We start from the raw sequence: 26,071 nt of genomic DNA, 5'->3' as shown, positions 1-26,071 counted from the left end.
AATTTTAACTTTGTTTTACAAAAGATAGTCGACAGTGATGTGCTGAAAAGAAACTGATGGTCCAAATGGCTAAGAGCCAAACTCTGAACCTGTGTGGATGAGTGTGTACCTACAAAGACTTACTGCACATTCCCAAACTAAAAGCCATGGATGAATCAGGAGGTACGTCGTCTGCTGAAGGCTAGATCTGTGGCATTCAAGTCTGGCAATCCAGGCCTATACCAGAAAGCCAGGTATGATTTGCGAAGGGCTATTTCAAGGGCAAAGAGACAATTTCGAACAAGGTTGGAGGCAACGTCCGATGCATGACAACTCTGGCAGAGTTTGCAAGACATTACTTCCTACAAGGCGAAACCCAACAGCATGAATGGCAGCGATGCTTCACTACCAGATGAACCCAACGCCTTCTATGCTCACTATGAAAGGGAGAACATAACTACAGCTGTGAAGATCCCTACTGCACCTGATGACCCTGTGATCTCTGTCTCAAAGGCTGATGTTAGGCTGTCTTTAAAGAGAGTGAACACTCGCAAGGCGGAAGGTCTCGATAGAGTACCTGGTAAGGCTCTGAAAACCTGTCCAACCAACTGGCGGGAGTATTCAAGGACATTTTTAACCTCTCACTGCTACGGGTGGAAGATCCCACTTGCTTCAAAAAGGCAACAATTATACCAGTGCCTAAGAAGAATAACGTGATCTGTCTTAATGGCTATCGCCCAGTAGCACTCACATCTACAGTGATGAGATGTTTTGAGAGGTTGGTCATGACTAGACTGAACTCCTGCCTCAGCAAGGACCTGGACCCATTACAATTTGCCCATCACCACAATAGGTCGATGGCAGATGCAATCTCAATGGCTCTCCACATGACTTTAGACCACCTGGACAAACACCTGTGTCAGGATGCTGTTCATCGACTATAGCTCAGCATTTAATACCATCATTCCCATAATCCTGATTGAGAAGTTGCAGAACCTGGGCCTCTGTAGCTCCCTCTGCAATTGGATCCTTAGCTTCCTAACTGGAAGTCCAGAATCTGTGTGGATTGGTGAAACATCACCTCCTCACTGATGATCAACACTGGTGCACTTCAGGGGTGTGTGCTTAGCCCACTGTTCTACTCTCTCTATACCCATGATTATGTGGCTAGGCATAGCTCAAATACCATCTATAAATTTGCTGCCGATACAAACTATTGTTGGTAGAATCTCAGGTGGTGACGAGAGGGTGTACAGGAGTGAGATATGCCAACTAGTGGAGTGGTGCCGCAGTAACAACCTGGCACTCAAAGTCAGTAAGATGAAAGAGCTGATTGTGGACTTTTGGAGGAGTAAGACAAAGGAACACATACCAATCCTCACAGAGGGATCAGAAGTGGAGAGTGAGCAGTTTCAAGTTCCTGGGTGTCAAGATCTCTGGGGATCTAACCTGGTCCCAATATATTGATACAATTATAATGAAGGCAAGACAGCAATTATACTTTATTTGGAGTTTGAAGTGATTTGGTATGTCAACAAATACACTCAAAAATTTTTATAGATGTACCATGAAGAGCATTCTGACAGGCTGCATCACTGTCTGGTATGGAGGGGCTACTGCACAGGACTGAAAGAAGCTGCAGGGGTTTGTAAATTTAGTTGGCTCCATCTTGGGTACCAGCCTACAAAGTACCCAGGACATCTTCAAGGAGTGGTGTCTCAGAAAGGCAGTGTCCATTATTAAGGACCTCCAGCACCCAGGGCATGCCCTTTTCTCACGGTTACCATCAGGTAGGAGGTACAGAAGCCTGAAGGCACACACTCAATGATTCAGGAACAGCTTTTTCCCCTCTGCCATCTGATTCCTAAATGGACATTGAACCCTTGGACACTACCTCACTTTTTTTTAAGATATACTATTTCTGGTTTTTTGCACAATTTTTATTCTATTCAATATATTTATTCTGTATAAAGTGTACTGAATAAGATTTATTTACTATTATTACTATTACTTTTTTCTTCTATATTATGTATTGCATTGAACTGCTGCTACTATGTTAACAAATATCACGTCACATGCCCGTGATAATAAACCTGATTCTGATTCTGAATGTTGGATTGCAGAAAGGGTTATCTGCAATAAAGGCTGTAGCAACAATACAGCTCATAGTACACTAGAGGGCACTGTTGTTACACTTGACAGTAAGTTCAGACTACTGACAAAAATAACTTCTTGGAAATCCTGAAATCCATTGTTGCTTTTTACAAGTATTTTTATATTTGTTCAGAGATTTTTGTATCTAATCTCACAGGCAGCTGTTGCCATCCTCTCTCAGAAATAATATTGCAAGCTTTGGAAACTTCCATTAAGATAGCAGCTGTTGAACATGTTTTGAATTCAATCTATTCTATTTCTTTGATAAAATACAAAATGCAAACATTTATACTTCAATATTACCCCAGAAGGGAAGGAGGGGAAATTAAACTTTCCTGGGTTTAAACCACTAGAGGATTGAGTTAGACCCATACAAACAATTTGGTTTGAATCTCCATTAGGTTATGACTCCTGTTGTACATTTCAATGCATGTACCAGACCATAATTTCACACAACCCACTGCATGCATTACTCCAGGGACATGAGAGGTGCTGTGTAAATGATCAAATTCACTATGTTCAATATGTCTTATAAAGGCAAGGTTATCCACTCTGCTTTTTTCAATCACCTATTCATTAAAGAAGGTTAGGAGAGGGCACCAGTCTCTGGTCTGAATACAAATGACTGCATCTATTCCTTTTCCACGAGTATTGTTATAATTTTCAGTGGTGATAGATTTGAATAACCAACCACAATCTGCCAATGCCCCAAAATAAAATTTATGAAATGAAATGTATATCTATAAAATACATCACATATTGTCAAATGTATTTTAAAAATGTATACTCTATTTAGTTAAATTGACTGAAAAATAATATTCCCCAAAAACAAGACACTAAATAAAAAGAAACATTTGCTCTCTTGAACATCCTTCATCCTAGATGTTAGGCATAATTTGAGTTGACATACTCTAATTTATTAAGATTAGACTATGGAGTAATTTTTTTGCAAACATTTTCTTAAAATGTACAAACCACATAACTCAGATGCATAGCGCTCATCACTTGTGAACTATTGGTGTCAGTTTGATTCTAATTTGGATACCATAGCACACCCAGTCATTGTAGTGCAAATCATTGTGCTGTCTGCCACACTGGAAGGGTTGCTAGTTCATGCCACGCATACACACACAGACACACACACCATTACCAGTTTTCATTTTACTATGAAATTCTCCACACTACTCATCTCTTGTTGTGCCTTCTGTGCGCAACACTCAAAATACTCATCACATTTGGACATCCATTCATGTCCCCAACTCCAAGATCCACTGCCATCCCATTGACGTAAACTCCTTCATCCATTCCTCCTGATGGGCACATCAATTCTTACCTCCTACCTTGATGTTCATTCTTCCCCACAGTGCAATATCCATTTGTTATTCCCTACTGTGAAGTCAATTTTCTTCCTGATTTCTGGTGATGAGCCCTTCACTGTCCTTATTCTCAGTCCGCAGCTGCCCATTTTCCCTCTCCATAAGACATAGTAGCAGAATTATGCCCTTCTGTCCATCAAATCTGCTCTGCCAATCAATCATCGCTGATTCATTAATTCCCCACAACTCCTGACTTCCTGCCTTCTCCCTGTAACGTTTGATGCCTTAACTAATCTACAGCCTATCAAGCTTGGCTTTAAATATACCCAATGACTTGTCTACCACAGTGTCTGTGTTAATGGATTCCACAGATTTACCAATGTCTGACTAAAGAAATTCCTCGTCATCTCTGTTCTGAATGGACATTCTAAGGATGAGTCAAATTCACGTGTACAATGTGTATTATAAATGCAAGGTTTTCCACTCTGCTTTTTCAATGACCTAGTTATGAAAGGAGGATAGAAAAAGACTCTCCCATTACTGGAAACATCTTCTTCACTACCACTCTATCTCAGCCTTGCAGTATTTCAAAGATTTCAATGAGAAAGCCCCTCATTGCTTTAAATTCCAGTGAGTACAGGCCCAGAGCCATCAAATGCTCCTCATTCATTAACCCTTTTATTTTGGAATCATTCTTGTAAAGCCCCTTGGGACCCTCTCCAGTGCCAGCACATCCTTTGTTAGATACAGGGCCCAGAACTGCTCCCACTACTCCATATGGGTTCTGACCGATGCCTTATAAAGCTTCAGCTCTTAAATCAAGAGCAAGCATATTAACTATGCTGGCAATCTAATTTGTAAATTTGGTCTAGACTCTCTGCCTTGCTGTTTGACCTTTTGCTGCCAGCTCCCTCCCAGTAAATGCTGGGGACGTTATTTCGTTTTACTGTTCAGGTTACACCATCCACTAGTTTTTGTTTAGTTTTGATGCTTTCAGCTGGACATTATCATGCAACAGATGTTACTACAGCATTAGCAGTTCATAGGATAAATATACATAATTGATATCAAAACAGTGAAAAGTTCAAATTACAGCAGAAACTGAAAGAGAAATCCAAGTTGTATCTTTACTCAGTAGCACACATGAATTCTCTGTCATTCATTATTTATAGATTTAATTTTGATTAGGAAACGTTTCTCTATTCTACTTCTTTGTATCAGGAAAGAGTCAAAGCAGGCAGAAGCAATTTAAAACTCCCATATTGGATGATAGATATGTGGTTATATCTCATTGTTTGAACTACAATGGCACTATATCATTGAATACGTAACATTACCATAACACTGAAATGGGTCCTGACATTGGAGAATATTGCTACCATCATCCTTAGACATTAGGCAGGAGTCTCCCAAAGCATAATTCATAGTTTTGTAATCCTGTCACAAATGATCCAATGCAAGATAGAAGGCATGCCAAGAACATGGCTCAAATCAAGAAAACCACTGTGAGACAGATAGTCCAATGTTATGCCTCATTTAAAGTTTCAGTGAAAGAACAATAAAGGTTTCAATCCTAACAGAGTCAGCAATTGAACTAGACATTCCACACCCTAATCCAAATATGGATAAGATGCAAAAGATTATCTTTTACACCAATAGCAATTTAAATCAAGTCCTTATTTTGATTATAGCATTTAAAGTCAAACAATGGTATGTATTATCAAAGACCAATCCCTCCATTTTTACCAGGGTACTGGTGATTGATTTTCAAAAAGACTCTAGCCTGCTGACTATTTATAAAATTTTCTGTACATGCTTTAGATTTCCACTCCCTTTAAGCTCTTTCTTCATGCCATAATATTCCTATCAAGGAATACTTCAATATTGTAGCAACAAAATAAATGGGAAAAGATCAGCAGTACGGTCAGAATTCGCAAAAAGAAAAACATTTTTAATGATGGCATGAACATCGACTTCTCTAACTTCCGCTAGGCCCCACCTCCCCCTCGTACCCCATCTGTTACTCATTTTTATGCACACATTCTTTCTCTCACTCTCCTTTTTCTCCCTCTGTCCCTCTAACTATACCTCTTGCCCATCCTCTGGGTTCCCCCCCCCTTTGTCTTTCTTCCCGGACCTCCTGTCCCATGATCCTCTCGTATCCCCCTTTGCCAATCACCTGTCCAGCTCTTGGCTACATCCCTCCCCCTCCTGTCTTCTCCTATCATTTTGGATCTCCCCCTCCCCCTCCAACTTTCAAATCGCTTACTTACTCTTCCTTCAGTTAGTCCTGACGAAGGGTCTCGGCCTGAAACGTCGACTATACCTCTTCCTAGAGATGCTGCCTGGCCTGCTGCGTTCACCAGTGACTTTGATGTGTGTTGCTTGAATTTCCAGCATCTGCAGAATTCCTGTTGTTAACATTTTTAATGAAGGGTTTTTGACCTGAATCTAAACATTTTTAACCTGAAACATTAGTTCTATTTCCACTGATGCTAACTGCATTTTCATTTTTTTTCCCAGATTTCCAGCATCTGCAGTTTCTTTAGATTTCTGCCTCTGTGAATGTTGAAGTAAAAAACCAAAAGACATGGTGGCAAACTCGCTATTCTATTCCTTCTCCAACTGGTGTACAATAACATATATGGACATTAGATTGGCATCTTAATGCAGGAATATCAAGGAACAAAGTGCCTATTCCTACATGCTCCATTTTTGTCATTTATCTTTTTGAAGGGGCAGGAGGCCTATCATTGGTCTTCGTACTCAAAACTCTTTCTTGGTCCTTCCTTCTTTCTCTATCATTTTACTCTGTAGCTTCTGCTTGAGGTACAGACACATTCCTTTGGTCTTCCCTCTGCCAATCAATGAGCCGAGTGCTGCATCAGTCCTTGTTCTTGTGGAGTTCTGAATTGGTTAGGACCCATTCCTGAGTATATTTCTTCTAATGCTCACCCATTGTCTACCACAATGAATAGCATCTCCTTTGTGAAGAAAGTTACTGTTTGGATCAAAAATTCATTTGAACATACAAGTTAGAAGCAGGAGCAGGCTACTTGGCTCTTCAAGGCTGACTTACTACTCATTAATGTCATAGCTCATCTGATTGTACCCTCAACTCTAGATTCATATTTACTTTCCAACATTTGTTTATCAAGAAAATCTATCTAACTCTGTCTGAAAAATATTCAAAGACTCTGCTTTCATGACTTTTTGAGGAAAAGTTCCAAATCTTCATGAACCTCTGAGAGAAGAAAATTTTACTTCATCACTGTCTCAAATACATGGCTTCTATTTTTAAACTGTAACCCCCTACTTCTACCTTTTCCCAAAATCCCATGAAGGCCCACACAGAGTCTTAACTGTTTTAATCCTGTCACATTATGAAGCTCCAGCAGACGTATGCTAAGCCTGTCCAACCTTTCCTCAAAAACCACCCATCCAGTCCATCTTGGGACTGCATCTGCTCCCAATGCACTCACATCCTTTCTCACTGAGCATTTTAATTTGTATTCTAACATTACTCCTGACTCAGAGTTTTGTATGAATCCTTTTGTTTGCTATTCTTATAACTTCCGCCTTTGACTATATTTGTTAGGCCTCAGGTACAGCCTGTACTCTGTCCAACACGACCTACTAATTTATCTCAGTAAGGGTATAATGTCACCGACAGTTTGACACCTTTTGCTGAAATATATTTTTAGTTGGGTTAATGACCCTGTGGAATGGCAAGCATCACTCTTTCACCTGGGGGTTTGTAAAACAAGTGATGGCCTATATAAATACAATCTAATCAGGCAGTTGTACAACTAGACTCTGGGTTTCAAGACATCCTAGTTTGAAATATCTGAATCTTTATCAAATAAACCCATGAAGAATCCTTTGGATATTTCTCACTAGCACACTTAATACAGATTGCTTCTATATACGCAGTTAATATAGTAACCTTAAATATATTAACTATGTAATATATGTAATGTTGTACAAACAGAACTGTGGCATTAAGTATTTGTTATTCTCTGTGTAGCCCCCCGGTAAGCCTCAGGCTGGCTCAGCTCGCTTTCGTCTAGGGGGAGCAGCCTTCGGCCCCACCAAACTGGGTAATCAAGTTTGCGTGGATGCTGTGCGATGTACCCCACCCCGCCAAATAACAGACAATACACCATATGCAATTAAATGATTACACTTTATAGATCTTACTGGAACTATGTAATTAATAGAGATAAAATATAAAAGGAAAATAAAAGGCGCCAAACTTATCAAAGTTCAACCACTTCGTGCACAACAGTTGGAGCTCAATTAACAGAGTCTTCTTTCCACCATTTGATCCTCTCCAACCCCCTCAAAGACCCTGGGCCTCGGACTCCCACTCAGGGTCGGTCCCGCCGCCCAGGGTCACAGCATCGCGTCTCCTCTCTCTATCCCCATCGTGCCTTCTGCCTCAAAGCCTGCAAAAAACAATAGCTTACAGACACACAAGAAAGAATAAAATCTATCCCAATTGTTTTTTTCTTTCTCTTATCAATAATATAGTCCAAACAAATTGTGAAAGAGAAGCACTTTCTCAGCAGTTAACATAACAAAGAAACCATTTTATTCTAACATAACAAAGAAGCCATTTTCATTAGCCTTAGCAGTAACATAAAAGAAGGAACCCCTTACATCTGCTTATGTTTTCCATCAACACCCATCTAGACATTAATTTACTGTAAGGTACAATAATTTGATTAATTTTGCTTTTATCCAAAACATATTATGTTATATTTGTTTTAATTATATTAATTAATCTGTAAATTAATTAATTTGTGAAACTCTACTCTTGTATGTAATGTTGTGAAAATAAGTTAATAACTTAAATTTTAGATGAACTTAAGTTTGCTAGCTGGCCGGTGGTGTTGTGGCATCCACACCAGACCTCAAGGCAAATGGTCTTGGTTTCGAATCTGGCCATCTCCTTGCATGCTTTCCATTCATGCTGGGTTGAGCATCGAGCTGGCAACTTGGCCTTGTAAAAAACAGACAAATGCTAAAGAAATGGCAAAATTGCTGTCCACAAGGCACGGAGAGGAACAACAACACTAGGTTTGCATGATAAGGCTAGATGTGAACCTAAGGTTTACCTAATCAGTCAATATCTCATTGGAATGGTGTAACATTGAGACCATGAACAATATACTTCTGTAGCTGCTTTCCTATAACATTATATAAGACTGTGAAGAAAAATTAAGATATGAAGGTAAACTGTGAAAGCCAATCCCCTCAAATTGCCCAGAAGTTAATGATTCAAGCGTTGAAGATGCAAGTGAAGATTACGCATTCTGGAGAAAGAAATGAAAAGAGGCAGCAGTTGTTGCCTTAGTGAATCAGGTTTCATATCAGGAGGAAACGTGTGTTATGATTCACATATGAATTCACACAAATCCAATTTAGGTAAATGATATTTTGCCAGATCAAAACGTTAATTTCATGCCAAGTTATCTTTAAACTAATAATAATGTAATAGCATTACAATAGCAAGAAGCTTTCCATATCAGGTAGTCTATATTTACTCCTTCCTTTAACGTTGCCAAAAATATCTGCGTTAAAGCAGCTTGAGATGTCTTTGTTCTGCTCTGTTGCTATTAATCTATAACCAATATGGAATGTATTGCAAGCATGGAGATCATCTTTCAATAAATTTATAACCAATAATAAAATAAATATATTAAAATGAGTTTGGAACTCACATAGGTATTTTGCTCCCGGTAATTTACTGTGTATATTGATATTAATACCATTGTGATGCCATCTATTTTAATGCCTGTCAGCACTGCAGTCATTGACATTCAAATACATAGCACCACAATAACTGAAGAGATGTGTTCACTTTTTCCTTTGTCCTATTCTTCCTGTTTGTTGTAGGGATATTACTACATTAATTATGTATTAATCTGTTCAGCACTTCACTGTGAGAAAACTATCTTATTAATCATTAAATCTGTTGTAAGGCTAAATATTATGAAAGGAATTTAAATAAGCATGGCCAGAATAAAGGAATTCCATTATTGCTTTGTGGAACTGAAGCCAGTTTGCTTAGAATTTCTGATGATTGATTCTTGTCACATCATTTTACTTCAAATGGTGTGTAAATGAAACATGATGGAGGAACAGAGGGGTATATTTGTCCCTATTTTTGGTGGAAATCTGGTGGTGGATTTTCCCACTGCTGTAGTATTTACTTTGTTTTCATGAAAAAGGTTGCAATAAGATGAAAACTTTCATAAGGTCCAATTTCATAGACTGTCTGAACTGAAGGATTAATTTCACTGAATTCACAGGGAAAGGTTTCAAATGCTATTGAGAAACTGGATGTGTCTGAATTTGATAGCTCCTGGAAAATAAACATGGTCCTTGTAGTGGGTGATAATTTTGAACCATTCACTAGTTTTATACTGGCTGCTAATTAAATTGATATCAGCATCCAGCCAGTGCTAATTGAGTTGTTCATTGACAGTAAGCTTCAGCAGGGGGGCAATGATGTAAATGGCTATAATTAGTTAGCGCTAGACTGCGATGCTTAAGGTTGACATGCACAGCATAAAGAACTGGAAATGGTGCATTGTACCTGCAGCAGGTGCAAGCAGGCCTCCTGCAGCTGGAACTGGCTAAAGATGAAATCAATGGCTAATTTGGCTTCCTGCTGAATTCCCTTCATCTTCTTCTCCCCTTCCTCCCTCTTCTAGTACTTTGCTGCTCTGTCTGTTGTCTGGGTCAGGAGATTTTGTAAGGAGAATAATCATTCAAGCTTACTAATGAAATCAATTTCTTGCATACAATTATAAGAATCATCAAAACATTTATGACGGTGATTTGGCCCATCTTATCTGTGCTGGATGAAATTAAACTATCCAGCCTAATCATCCTCCATAACCCAGCAGATTCTGGCTCTCCAAGGACACATCCAAGTACTGTTCAAATGAGATACAGTGGTATGCAAAAATTTGGGCACCCCTGGTCAAAATTTCTGTTACTGTGAATAGCTAAGTGAGTAAAAGATGAACTAATTTCCAAAGGGCATAAGGTTAAAGATGACACATTTCTTTAATATCTTAAGCAAGATTACTTTTTTATTTCCATCTTTTACAGTTTCAAAATAACAAAAAAGGATAAAGGGCCTGAAGCAAAAGTTTGGGCACCCTGCATGGCAGTACTTTGTAACACCCTCTTTGGCAAGTAACACAGCTTGTAAACGCTTTCTGTAGCCAGCTAAGAGTCTTTCAATTCTTGTTTGGGGGATTTTCGCCCATCCTTCCTTGCAAAAGGCTTCTAGTTCTGTGAGATTCTTGGGCCGTCTTGCATGCACTGTTCTTTTGAGGTCTATCCACAGATTTTCGATGATGTTTAGGTCGGGGGACTGTGAGGGCCATGGCAAAACCTTCAGCTTGCACCTCTTGAGGTAGTACATTGTGGATTTTGAGGTGTGCTTAGGATTATTATCCTGTTATATAAGCCATCTTCTTTTCATCTTTAGCTTTTTTACAGACGGTGTGATGATTGCTTCCAGAATTTGCTGGTATTTAATTGAATTCATTCTTCCCTCTACCAGTGAAATGTTCCCCGTGCCACTGACTGCAACACAAGCCCAAAGCATGATCAATCTGCCCCTGTGCTTAACAGTAGGAGAGGTGTTTTTTGCATTAAATTCTGCACCTTTTTTTCTCCAAACATACCTTTGCTCATTGCGGCCAAAAAGTTCTGTTTAAAGCCAAAAGGGACATAAGGGGTTATATGGGAGGCAGGGTTCTTAAACCCAGGGTCATCACAACATTGTGGGCCGAAGGGCCTGTACTGTGCTGTACTATTCTATGTTCTATGTTCTATGTTTCATGTTTAACTTCGTCAGTCCACAGGACTTGTTTCCAAAAAGCATCAGGCTTGTTTAGGTGTTCCTTTGCAGCCTTCTGACACTGAATTTTGTGGTGAGGACACAGGAAAGTTTTTCTTCTGATGACTCTTCCATGAAGGTCATATTTGTGCAGGTATCACTGCACAGTAGAACAGTGCACCACCACTCCAGAGTCTGCTAAATCTTGCTGAAGGTCTTTTGCAGTCAGATGGGGGTTTTGATTTGCCTTTCTAGCAATCCTACGAGCAGTTCTCTCAGTAAGTTTTCTTGGTCATCCAGACCTCAACTTGACCTCCACCATTCCTGTTAACTGCCATTTCTTAATTCCATTACGAACTGAGGAAACAGCTACCAGAAAACGCCTTGCTATCTTTTTATAGCCTTCTCCTGCTTTGTGGGCATCATTTATTTTAATTTTCAGAGTGCTAGGCAGCTGCTTAGAGGAGCTCATGGCTGCTGATTGTTGGGACAAGGTCTGAGGAGTCAGGGTATTTATAAAGCTTTGAAATTTGCATCACCTGGCCTTTCCTAATGATGATTGTGAACAAGCCATAGCCCTAACAAGCTAATTAAGGTCTGAGACCTTGGTAAAAGTTATCTGAGAGCTCAAATTTCTTGGGGTGCCCAAACTTTTGAATGGTTTTCCTTTCCTTTTTTTCACTCTAAAATTGTACAAAACAAAAATAATACACTAATCTTGCTTAAAATGTTGAAAAGAATGTTTCATCTTTAACTTTATGACTTTTGGAGTTCAGTTCATCTTCTACTCACTTAACTATTCACAGTAACAGAAGTTTTGACCGGGGTGCCCAAACTTTTGCATGCCACTTTAAGGATTACTGTTTCTGCCATCTTCCAGGCCAGTAAGTTTCACATTCCTACAACACCCTGTGTAAAGGTTTTCTTCATCTAGTCCCATCAATTATTTAAAGCCATGCCCTTGGTGTTTGAGGCCTCAGCTAAGCAAAGCAGCCTTCATATATTTATCTACCTGAATTGCATTGACTATCTACCTCCTCTGTTCCAAAGAAAACAATCCCAGTTTACATAATCTTTCTTCATAGCTAAAGTTTTCCTGAGAATATTCTTCTCATGTCCCTTCCTCAGTGTGGTGAGCGGAATGCTCAGCCTGTGGCGTTACATATGTGTAGACACTTTCAGCATAAGCTTGCTGCCTTGATATTCATTCGGGCCTCCTTGACAGATGAGAGTGTGTGGACATGCTCTTCCAGGTCTCTCAGCATCCTCTCAACTATTATATATTCTGTTGCCTCTTGCACCTCCTCAGATACATTATGTCATACTCATACACAGTGAACTTTTGACTCTTTTTTTGCATTTTTCTGCCAAATTAACTTGTCTATAGATATGAAAACAAAGCATAGTAAATGTTGGACATCTGGAAAAAATAGTATAAGTACTGCAGTTCAACACATACAAAAATGCTGGAGGAACTCAGCAGGTCAGGCAACATCAATAAAAAAGAATACTGCCGACATTTTGGGCCGAAACCCTTCAGCAGGACTCAAGAAGGTTTCAGGGAGAGAAGAACAAAATTTACCTTTCACATCAAGAATCCTTATCACAACTGGAAAGCTAAGGAAACAATATATGCTAAGCTGCAGATAGGAGTGGGAAGGGAGAATAAATGGAGTTTGGAAATAAAAGAGAAAACAGGAAATAAATTGAAACTGTAAGTGTTGGATTTTATTGGGAGAATAAAATGGAATCCTGAAAGGAAATTGAATGGGAGGTATATCACCATCAGCTGTGAGAGTTAATCTTATAATGGAGCAACATGAAATGTACTGGAGGAATCGAGAGGTCAAGCTGCATTTGTGCATTGATGAGGTGGGGAGGGATCTTTGACATTTTGGTTCAAATCCTGCATCTGATGAAGTCTCTTGTGCCTCCAGTGGACATTAATTGCTAAATTATCCTCTAAGTTGGTGACAGAGAAGAAAGAAAAGGAAGAAAAAGGAAGGGAAGAGTCAGATATGGACCACAAGTGTAAGTGCAGTGCGGAAATTGGCAGCAAAGATAATCGAATTTTCAGGTTTTCTGCGAGTGTACAGTACCAATGCAGTCATCAACACAATAGTAAAGAGTTTGAGAGTGGAGGTCCCAAGTAGGTCTGTAACAAGAATTGTTCCACAAGTTCCACAGAGTTTAATCCTATGCAAATTAGAGTCATAGAAAAGTACAGCACAGAAACATGTCCTTTGGCCCATCTAGTCCATGCCAGACCATTTAAACTGCCTACTGTAATAGACCTGCACTGGGACCATAGCGCTACATACCCCTACCATCCATATACCTATCCAAATTTCTCTTAAATGTTGAAATCAAGCTTGCATGCACCAATTATGCTGGCAGCTCATTCCACACTCTCACAACCCTCCAAGTGAAGAAGTTTCCCCTCATGTTCTATTTAAACTTTTCACCTTTCACCCTTAACCCATGATCTCTGGTTGTAATCCCACCCAACCTCAGTGGGAAAAGCCTGCTTGTAATTTTCCCATCAATACTGCCCATAATTTTGTATACCTCTATCAAATGTCCTCTCAATCTTCTACATCCCAAGGAATGAAGTCCTAACCTATTCAATCTCTCGTGGTAACTCAGGTCCTCCAGACCTGGCAAAATCCTTGAAAAATTTCCCTGTATGCTTTCAATCTTATTTACATTTTTCCTGTAAGTAAGTGACCAATTCTGCACACAATACACCAAATTAGGTCTTCATTATCTACACAACTTCAACATAACATCCCAACTCTTGTACTCAGTACTTTAATTTATGAAGGCCAATATGCCAAAAGCTTTCCTAACAACCCTATCTACCTGTGACACCACTTTCAACAAATTATGGACCCGTATTCCCAGATCCCTTTGTTCTACCACATTCCTCAGTGTCCTACCATTCACTGTGTAAGACCTACTCTGGTTGGGCCTACTGTTGTGCAACACTTCACACTTGGCTGCATTAAATTCCAATATCTTTATTCCTAAGCTGGAAAAGTAAGTGGAATTAAAGTAAATGTTGTTCAATGTAAGAATGAGTTCAACCAGACAAAAGCAAGATGGTGGAGTAAGGGATCAGCTGGACCTCTATTTAAAGAAGAATATTAATATGCTGCTGCAGTATAAAACTTTCCTTCTCACTGTCAGTCATGTGGTCAATTTTTTGTATCTTTTGAAAGCTTATTAAACTCAATGGGACACCCTACTTTGAGTGTTCCCAGTTGAAATTGGGCCTAGTTTGTTTGCTTATATTTAAAGTAAAAACATAGCTTCTCACAGGGAAGTAGGTTTGACCATTTATTGTGGGTCCATCCTCAGACATCCTCAATCATAGCCCCCTACAAAAGACTTCCAGTGGCTAGGATATTATACCTAGGTCATTAAATCATCCCACTCACAGATCTGTCTCCGCTAGTCCCAGTCAGGTTTAGTACGTGTTGCTCTAGTCAGCAAAATTACTGCAGCAGCTGCCATACTGTACCCTGTAGATGTCTGTAACTTAAAATAACACGAGTAAGTATCAACATTTATAGCCTCACAGGAACAGAAAAAGAAATCTATCAGCAGCCACCATTACATAAAGGATGACTCCTTTAAATAGCAGTGGTGCAGGAGCAGTTGGGATGGGTGTGGGGGAGTAACTGCTTCTAGTGTGTTTCTTCAGCAGTATGTTTTTGGGGAGTGATATTAACTAGAGCATTGAGCTCCAGGAGGGCAGTATAGATGTCAGGTACACATTGCAGGCAGACTGACATTGTGGTCACTCACTTTCCCATCAGTGGTGTGTACTCATGAAGCCAGAACCCTCACCACCATGGTACCCACTCCAGTTCATGGACTGCACAGGCGGCCTCCGTAGCACTTGAGCAATGGGCACGCATAATCTGAATTTATTGCCATAGAAATTAATTCACATTCAAGGAAAGAAATGTTTGAACTTGACCTAACCCTTATATATTTCGTCACCTGGTTACAGAAGTGCTCTGGCCAGAGGATGGTATAAAAGAAGAGTAAGGTGAAAAATGGATAAATGTCAACTCTCCCAAGTGTAAAATCTCCCATTACAGCTCCTATATATTTCAACTGATTGTTTTTCGATCATTATGATGTGACTGTGCCACACAGTCATCATTTTGAGCTGCATATAGTCTATAGTTCATATTTCCTTTTCAATTAAACTGTGTTTTCATTTTCCCAATATGTTTTAAGCAATATGATATTTATACAATTCACCATTTTTAGATTTTTTGCATCATATATATATAGGAAGAATTTGTTTCATTGTATTGTAAAGAGCAATCTACAAATGAACATCTTTACTGTAAAAAGCTGACACTCAACCATTAGCAGAGGCCAGTGGAAAGATATATTAAATATCATACCATATGGTGCCCACTGGTCTTAATGACGGGCAGCATGATAGCACAACAGTGATTTTGCCCCACAGGTCCAGCGACCATGGTTTGATCCAGACTCTCAGAAGATGTACAGATTTGGATATTGTCCCAATACTATGTGGGCTTCCTCTGGATGCTCTCCTGTCCTCCCACATCCTAAAAACATGCTGGGAGGTTCATTATTCATCCCCATTGTAAATAAATGTCAAAAAGGGGAATTGATGGGCATTTAAAGAGAATATATTGCAGGGCTACTGGGAAATAAGGAGAGGGGGAACAGAACTGATTGGCTGAATGGTCTCATATTGTGTCACAATTTGTAACTAATATACAATCAGTATGCTACTAAAGAACTTGTGTGTTTGTGTGTATGCAAAAGATAATTGCCGAGGAAGCAATAAAGAGTGCTAGAGCACAAAACAGAGCATTGGCAGTCGTTGGAGAAAAGTGTTGACAAGTGTCTGACCTAAAAACTGAGGCTCATTACTGCCGGAAATGCTTGTATTTGAAAGCAGCATAAGGTGAATTTCCAAGTGTTAGAACATGTAAGACAACACATAATTAAGGTCTTGATTTTTTTATTATGGCACAGTATTTGAACTGTTTGCTGATTCATTCCAAGGATATAATTCTGTTACCACTTAAAGCCACATCTTTTTAATTTCAATTCTAGTAACACTCCTATCACACTGATGCTTCCACTTGGATAATGAAGTGATCATAAGAATATTGAGCTCACCTTCCTCCTTTGCATTACCTCTCTGTCAGTCATTGCACTTAAAATTCAATGACATGCCCAACTCCAGTAATTTTGCTGGCTTTGTAGAGAATACCTTTTATGGGGTGGTGCTGTTCTAAATTACAGCAATACTTGCAAATCCTATTGCAGATTTAATGAGTGACCATTCCTATTTAAAGATGATTAGTTTCTCGACAATGAGGTGTAAAGCTTGTACAAAATTCTCTATACTCCTGTTACTGTTGCTAGCAAAATGATTAATCATATATATATATCTGCTACGATAGAAAACATTATTAATTTTGTTGCATCATGGGATCTTTCCTTGTCAATTCAGGACTGCCAGGAATGATAAGTATCCTATTGTGCCCAAACTTTCTCTATTTGATTTAATGGAAATTTTTCTGGAGCTATCTAATTTCAAGGTAAACTATACTTTCTAGCAATGTCCATTCAAAGTACAATTTTCTTGAGGGTGACTTTTTTTTTTGTTGTAATCCATTCGGTTAAAGTGAATGGAATGCTGACGATATAAGCATATTCAGCTACAGCTAATACTGTGTTCATGAAGGGAAAAATATACCTCCAAAACAGAATGTTACAAAATATTGTGACAAAGGATTTTTGACCTGGAACATTAACTCTGTTTCTCTTCCTATAGGTGTGGTCGGACGCACTATTTCCAACATTTTTTATTGGCTTTTATTTTATATTTCCAGTGCCTGCAGGCTTTTTTTCTGATTTTTACTGAATATCTTTATGGCTGTTTTGAACAGATTAAAGATACAAATAAAAAAGGTTGTGAAGTAGGCATTTGGCATGCTTGTCTTCAGCAGTCAGGGCATTTATGCTACACCTGTTCAAGACATTGGTGACACCACATTTGGAGTATATGGTGCACAGTTCTGGTCACCTTGCTGCAGGAGGGATACCATTCAGATGGAAAGGGTGTAGAAAAGATTCACAAGGATGTTGCTTGGACTGGATGGCTTCTATTTAAAGGAGAGACTAAACAGGGTGAAGCAGAGGAGGCTGAGGAGTGATCTTATAAAGGTCTATAAAATCATGATATAAAAGCATATATCAGTTGGACAATCAGTCATTTTCCCACAGTCAAAGTCTAAAATTACTAGGCATGTGCTTCAGGTGAGAGGAGGAACATTTTAACGTGGCCTGAGGAGTGGGTATTTCACACAGAAGGTGGTGTTTCTATGGAATGAGCTGCCAAAGGAGGTGGTTGAGAAGGTACAATTACAACATAGGAATGGTTTAGAGGGATGTGAAACAAACATAGGAAAATGCGACGAGCTCAGATAGGCCCCTCGGTTGGCATGGATGAGTTGGGTTGAAGAGGCTGTTTCTGTGCCTTATGGCTTTTCGACTCCATGACTCTATGATTCCATTTGGTTTCCCTGAGCAAAATGTCATTGCTCATTGACTAAATCAATGAATTTGTCATTGACTAAATAACAATAATTGCATACAGGGAAAATTAGGATTAATCGATTTTTATATAGTTTTTATTCAGCTGTCGGAGAGGTTCTTTTTCCAAAGCCCAGTAATACTTTTATTGACCACTGTTATTTGGAAATTGTTCAACTAAATCGAAATGGAATTCCAACAAATTAGTTTTTAATAACCATGTATTTTAATATACTCAATTAAATATTGATGACCTTTGTTACAAATATGGTAAAATCTTTTATTTCTATTTGATCTTTACCGGAGAAGGGGCTCTTCACAAAGGATTTTCTGAGAGCAATCTTCCCATGTGTGCTTCAGTGAGGAGCAATGCTTTGGGAAATGCTCCATTTCTAAGGCATTCCTTATAGAGATATGATAAACGCTCAACCACAAAGGTAGTTACAGAGCAGGGTCAAAGCATGGCAGTGGGTATCACCTTCTACATCCCTCCACCAATCTTGGTAAGAGCAGGGGCACAAGGACATCTCTACTTTATTCCCATTTGCAGTCCATAAGTGGTCAGATGGTACTATTTCTTGCTTTGTGGCCACAGTACAGTGCAATACATAAAAAATGCAATAAATAACAATATATATAAAATTCAGTGAATAGGTAGAGCAAAAAGAGAGCAAAAATAATACGGTAATGTTTATGGGTTGGTTCATTGTCTGTTCAGAAATCCAATGGTGGAGGGGAAGAAGCTGTCTCTAAAACATTGAGTGTGTTGGTCTAGGCTCCTGTACTTCCTCCTTTATGGTAGCAATGAAAAGAGGGCATTGCCTTTTAAAGATACCCCCAGTGCTGTGGAGGTTAGTGCCCATGATGGAGCCAGCTGAATTTGCAGCACTCTGCAGCTTTTTCTGATCCTGTGCATTTAACGCTCCATAGCAGATGGCGAATCAATCAGTTAGAGTGCTCTTCCTGATAATTTGCTACACATTGGTGACATATCAAATTTTCTCAAACTCCTAATGAGGGACATTAGTGCTGAAAACTAAGATGACAGCAGTCTGATGTTGCATTATCCGATTAATGAGGATGTTGCTAGTAAAGACAACCTTCTGTAGAGTTCATTTGGAAATATTCACTTTATTCCCAATATTACTTGTCTTGTTTGATAGGGATTGATTTTATTTTAGTAATCTTGTAATCTAGAAGTAATTTAATAATCTAGAAGCAGCCAAATAAAAACTTGTCAGTGTCAACTATAAGAAATGAGGGGCTAAATTGGATGGTGCTAAAAGGAGTGTGCAATGTGAGATTAATTCTATATTTAAATGGGTACAAAATTCCTGCCACCTACTCTTTCCCATTCAGTGGCTAGACAGAAATAACACACTGATTAGACTTTGGGTAGTTTCTGATTGTGCTGTAAGACAAGATGAATCGTTGTCCTTCAGGCACTGCAACTGCTGATTCAGTAAGTGTTGAAATGAACTTGACTGCCACTGTGGGATGGAAAGAATAGGACCTGGATTCTGCTCAAAGATCATGCTGGTTGTAGCTAGAAACTAGCTTTGCTTCTAAACATTTCTTATCTGTTTTCTGACAGATTTACCGTTGTACAAAACGTTACCTTGTACACACTTGTCAGCCTTCTGATATTTGCTCCAACAAAGCCTTGAACTGACTCCTTTCAATTCAACACTAGGCTTCCCACTATTTAAACTAATAGTTCCTTAGCTCAAACTCAGTGCATCGTTGATGAGACTCTCCACAACTTTTAATACACCAATTCAGCTGTTGATCAAATGAGGAAAATGGTACAAATTTTGAAAGTCAAGACTATAAGCAAGGGAGAAAACCCCTGATCTACCAGACAATAGTGATCCCTGTCCTCCTTTTTTCTCCGAGTATATGGTTCCGGTATCCCAAGGCTCTGGGAAAATACATATCACTAATATTGTTTTTGTAACATCCTCCAAACTCACTGGACTAAGTGAACTACTGTCAACATCATTGTCCAGGGCAATATGCCTAGCCTGGAAACCCTAGTTACTGCATTAGTCATTTATAGGCCCTACACCAATCTTCAAAACAGATTAACTATTCTGATCTTTGGCATTGATGACCTTACCAAACAGACAGAGAGGGGCATCACAGTAGCGTAGTGGTTAGCACAATGCTCTACAGTACCAGCAACCAGGGTTCAATTCCTGTTGCTGCTTGTAAGGAGTCTGCATGTTCTCTTCATGATCACATGGGTTACCTCTCACAGTCCAAAGGCATACGGTTGGTAGGTTAATTGGTCATTGTAAATTGTCCCATAATGAGGTTAAATTGGGGGATGCAGAAGGGAATAAAAATATATATTTTATATATATCTCAACAAAATACATATTTTAAAAAAAATTCACAGATGTGCTCAAAGCCTCCTTGCAGATGTACAACATTTCCATTGACTTCTGGGGACCATTGGCCCATGACTGGAGCAGTTATAAGAAGGATGTGGAGGTTATGAAGGGGGTGGAGACCAGGTTCAGCAGGATGTTGCCTGGATTAGAGAGCATATTGAGAGATTGGGCACACTAGGGTTGTTTTCTCTGGAGCAATGGAGGCTGCAGAGAGAGCTGATGGAAGTTCATAAAATTATGAGTGTCCAGGATACAGTGAACAGTCAGAATTTTCCCAGGCTGGGAATAACTTATACCAGAATGGTATGGTGAGAGGGGGAAAGTTTAAACAAGATGTGTGGGGTAAATTTTTTACTAAGAGTAGTCAATGCCTGGCATGCCCTGCCAGGAGTGCTGGTGGGTGCAGATACGATAGAAGTGTTTAATAGGTTCTTAGACAGGTACATGGATGTGCTGAGAATGGTGTAGTATGAATCCTCTGTAGACAGAAGGGATTATGTATTGTTTATTTAATTGGTTTGGCACAATACCATGGGCTGAAGGGCCAGTTCCTATGCTCTACTTTTCTGTGTTCTACATTCAACAGAGAAGGAAGATTTGGCAACACATACAGAAAAATAACCAGAGGAACTTATCAGGCCAGGCAGCATCGATGGAAAAGAGTACAGTCAACGTTTTGGGTCAAGACCCTTCAGCAGGACTGGAGAAAAAAGGCTGAGGAGTATATTTACCGTCCTGATGAAGGGTCTCGGCCTGAAACGTCGACTGTACCTCTTCCTAGAGATGCTGCCTGGCCTGCTGCGTTCACCAGCAACTTTGATGTGTGTTGTGTGAGTATATTTAAATCACTCCTTTTAAACCTACTCCTCAGCGTTTTTTCCCTCCAGTCCTGCCGAAGAGTCTTGACCCAAAATGTCGACTGCACTTTGTTCCATAGATGCTGCCTGGCCTGCTGACTTCCTTCAGCATTTTGCAAGTGTTGCTTGGATTTCCAGCATCTGCAGATTTCTCTTGTTTGTGGAAGGAGGATTTGGGATGATTTCGAGAACCATGAGGAGCTGCATCAGGAGCATCCAGAAGACATGCATAAGCAGTATAACCAGTACACCACCTCATCAACTACTCAATGGCCCACCCTTTCAGTTCCCCATCTGTGGAAGAGGACAGATTTAACATTGACCCTCATTCACCACCTCAGAATCCACAGAACTGGAATGAAGATTATTCTTGATTCCAAGAGGAAGAAGAAAGTGAAGAAGCAGCAGCATTTTTTGTGATCTGCGCTATGTCAGATATGTCAAGGTGAATCACAAATTGCAATCCCAGCACACTTGTAGCACCATCCAATTTACGCCTGTGTTTCTTTTACTAGTCATTTTTTAATGCTGATGAACTCTTTCGTCATGGTTTCCTTTACAAGATTTTGAAAGCTAAATCAATGTCAATTGATCGTAGCAAGAAATGTAGTGGATCAACTAAATCTTTCCAAATAATCTCTATAAAAGAGCCACAGAATCATAGGTCACTACAACACAGAAACAGGTCCTTTGGTCTATCTGGTCCATGCCAAGTTATTAACCTGCCTCGTCCCATCGACCTGCACCTGGACCATAGCCCTCCATTCCCCCTCCCATCCATGTACCTATCCAAATTTCTCTTAAGTGTTGAAATCAATCTCTCATCCTCCACTGGCAGCTCATTCCACACTCTCGCTACCTTCTCAGTGAAGAGGTTCCCCCTTATGTTCCACCTAATCAATTCACCTTTCACCCTTAACCCATGACCTCTAGTTCTAGTCTCACCCAAATTCAGTGAAAATAGCCCACTTGCATTTATCCTATCAATATCCCTCATAGTTTTGTATACCTCTATCAAATCTTCCTTCATTTTCATATGCGCTAGAGAATAAAATCCTCACCTATTCAGCCTTTTAGTATGCCAAGTTTGAGCAACAACCTCATAAATTTTCTCTGCACTCTTTCAATTTTATTGATATATTTCCTGTAGCTAGCTGAAAAGAACTGCACAGAATACTCCAAATTAGGCCTCACCAATGTATTATGTAACTTCAACATAACATCCCAACAGCTGTACTCAATAATTTGATTTATGAAGGGCAATGTGCCAAAAGCTCTCCTTATGACCCTATCTACCTATAATGCCACTTACAATTAATTATGGACCTGTATTCCAAGATCCTTTTATTCTACAGCACTCCTCAGTACCCTACTGCTCATTGTGTAAGTCCGACCCTGGTTTGTCCTCCAAAAGTGCAACATCTCGCATTTGTCTGCATTAAATTTCATCTGCCATTTTTCAGTCCATTTTTACAAATCCCGCTGTAAGTTTTGATAGCCTTCCTCTCTGTCCATTATGCCCCCAATCTTGGTGTCATCACAGATTTGCCGATGCAATTAACCACATTATTATCTAGATAATTGATATAAATGCCAAACAACAGTGGGCCCAGCACCAATACCTGCAACACTCTACAAGTCACAGGCCTCCAGTCACAGAGACAACTTTATATGACCACTCTCTAGATTCTTCCACAAAGCCAATGTCCAGTCCAATTTACTACCTCATCCTAAATGCTGGGCAACATATATTCTAGACAAGGTTCCCATATGTGACCTTGTCAAAGACCTTGCTAAAGTCCATGTAGACAATATCCACTGACTTGACTTGATCAACCTTCCTGGTAACTTACTTGAAAATCTATAAAATTGTTTGGACACGACCTATCTTGCACAAAACCATGTTGACAATCCTTAATCAGTCTCTGTCTATACAAATACTTACATGTTCATTTCTTAGGATACCTTCCAATAATTTACCCACTACTGATGTTAGGCTTACTGGCCTATAATTTCCTGGTTTATTCTTAGAGCCTGTCTTAAATAATGGAACAACATTAGAAATTCTCAAACCCTCTTGCACTTCACCTGCTGCTAAGGATGTTTTAAATATCTCTGCTAGGGCCACTGCAATTTCTGCACTTGCCTCCCACAAGGTCTGAGGGAACACCCTGTCAGACTCTAGGCTTTTATCTATCCTAATTTGCCTCAAGACAGCCTCCTCTGTAAACTGTATACAGTTCATGACCTCTCGCTGTATTGCCTCACTTCTAAAGACCCCGTGTCCACTCCCGAGTAACTAAAGATGCAAAAAATCCATCTGATCTCCCCCATCTCTTTTGGCTCCATGCATAGGTGACCACTCTGATCTTACCGCAGACCAATCCTGTCCCTTGGTATCCTTTTGCTTTTAATATATCTTTAGAAGCCAAATAGTCTCATTGTGACCTAATCAGTTCCCCTCTACCACCACTCTGCTCCGTCTAGCGGAATTAGTCCTTACTCTTAATAATTTCTCCTTTGGCTCCTCCCACTTCCTCCAAACTAAAGCTGTAGCTATGGGCACCTGTATGGGTCCTAGCTATGCCTGTCTTTTTGTTGGCTTTGTGGAACAATCTATGTTCCGTGCCTATTCTGGTATCTGTCCCCCACTTTTCCTTCGCTACATCGACGACTGCATTGGCGCTGATTCCTGCACGTATGCTGAGCTCATTGACTTTATTAACTATGCCTCCAACTTTCACCCTGCCCTCAAGTTTACCTGGTCCATTTCCGACACCTCCCTCCCCTTTCTAAATCTTTCTGTCTCTATCTCTGGAGACAGCTTATCTACTAATGTCTACTATAAGCCTACTGACTCTCACAGCTATCTGGGCTGTTTCTCTTCTCACCCTGTCTCTTGCAAAAATGCCATCCCTTCTCACAATTCCTCCGTCTCTGCACCATCTGCTCTCAGGATGAGACTTTTCATTCCAGGACGAGGGAGATGTCCTCCTTTTTTAAAGAAAGGGGCTTCCCTTCCTCCACCATCAACTCTGCTCTCAAACGCATCTTCCCCATTTCATGTACATCTGCTCTCACTCCATCCTCCCACCTCCCCAACAGGAATAGGGTTCCCCTGGTCCTCACCTACCACCCCCCAGCCTCCGGGTCCAACATATTATTCTCCGTAACTTCTGCCACCTCCAACGGGATCCCACCACTAAGCACATCTTTCCCTCCCCCACTCACTCTGCTTTCTGCAGGGATCGCTCCCTACACGACTCCCTTGTCCATTCGTCCCCCCCATCCCTCCCCACTGATCTCCCTCCTGGCGCTTATCCTTCTAAGCGGAACAAGTGCTACACATGCCCTTACACTTTCTCCCTTACCACCATTCAGGGCCCCAGACAGTCCTTCCAGGTGAGGCGACACTTCACCTGGGAGTCGGCTGGGGTGATATACTGTGTCCGGTGCTCCCGATGTGGCCTTCTATATATTGGCGAGACCCGATGCAGACTGGGAGACCATTTTGCTGAACACCTACTCTCTGTGCGCCAGAGAAAGCAGGATCTCCCAGTGGCCACACATTTTAATTCCACATCCCATTCCCATTCTGATATGTCTATCCACGGCCTCCTCTACTGTAAAGATGAAGACATACTCAAGTTGGAGGAACAACACCTTATATTCCGTCTGGGTAGCCTCCAACCTGATGGCATGAACATTGACTTCTCTAACTTCTGCTAATGCCCCACCTCCCCCTTGTACCCCATCCATTATTTATATACACATATACTTTCTCTCACTCTCCTTTTACTCCCTCTGTCCCTCTGACTATACCCCTTGCCCATCCTCTGGGCTTTCCCCCCCCATCCTCCTTTTCCTTCTCCCTGGGCCTTCTGTCCCATGATCCTCTCATATCCCCTTTGCCAATCACCTGTCCAGCTCTTGGCTCCATCCCTCCCCCTCCTGTCTTCTCCTATCATTTCGGATCTCCCCCTCCCCCTCCCACTTTCAAACCTCTTACTAGCTCTTCCTTCAGTTAGTCCTGACCAAGAGCCTCGGCCTGAAACATCGACTGTACCTCTTCCTAGAGATGCTGCCTGGCCTGCTGCGTTCACCAGCAACTTTGAGGTGCGTTGCTTGAGTCTCATTGTGAATGAGTTTACTTTCCATTATCTCTGAATTCTGGAAACTAAATATATCATAAAAGCCAAAATTAAGATTTGCAAAATTATTTGAATGAATGGATGCCAAATTTCAAATGCCTACTTCTTTTTTACTCCAGACCTCAAATATTTCCGCAAAAAAAAGTTAAAGGATGAAACATTAGAGCTAGTTATAACTAAATATTGTCCATTTCACCTGCACTTAAAGAGACAGAAATATGATGTTGTTATTAAAACTGTATTTATCTCATCTGACAATATTTTGAAAGCATGGTTATATCACACTGCAATATATGGCAATGCTAGCTGGATGTTTTGATACGCATTCTAACTAAGTGCATACAAGTGTCATGGACATTTCTAAATAGTGGAAAATTGCTGTGGGTCTGGCACAGATCATAATTTAGAGTGTTCAGACAGATCTGTTCTATTTGATTCCCCTGGCACGTGACTATCGTGAGACATATTAGGAAACTGTATTGAAGGATAAATAAAGACTGGCTGCAATAATTTCTCTCATTGCACAGTACAATGTTCAAGAAGGCCATTGTCACAGCTCCCTTCCCCTTCAAGTTACATATTATTATGTTCAACAAATCAGAGGAAACAGCCCTTCTGTACTGCAAAGGTTCAAAGGTTCATTTATTATCAGAGCACGTATCCATATACAACTCTGAAATTTATCTTCTCCAGACAGCAATGAAACATGAAAGTCATTCAGAGAGAAGCATCAAACCCACACACCTGCACAAAA

The sequence above is a fragment of the Mobula birostris genome, chromosome 4 (genome assembly GCF_030028105.1).
Source record: "Mobula birostris isolate sMobBir1 chromosome 4, sMobBir1.hap1, whole genome shotgun sequence".
In the NCBI taxonomy this organism is placed as follows: Eukaryota; Metazoa; Chordata; class Chondrichthyes; order Myliobatiformes; family Myliobatidae; genus Mobula; species Mobula birostris.
Note: the sequence above shows the minus strand (reverse complement) of the source record.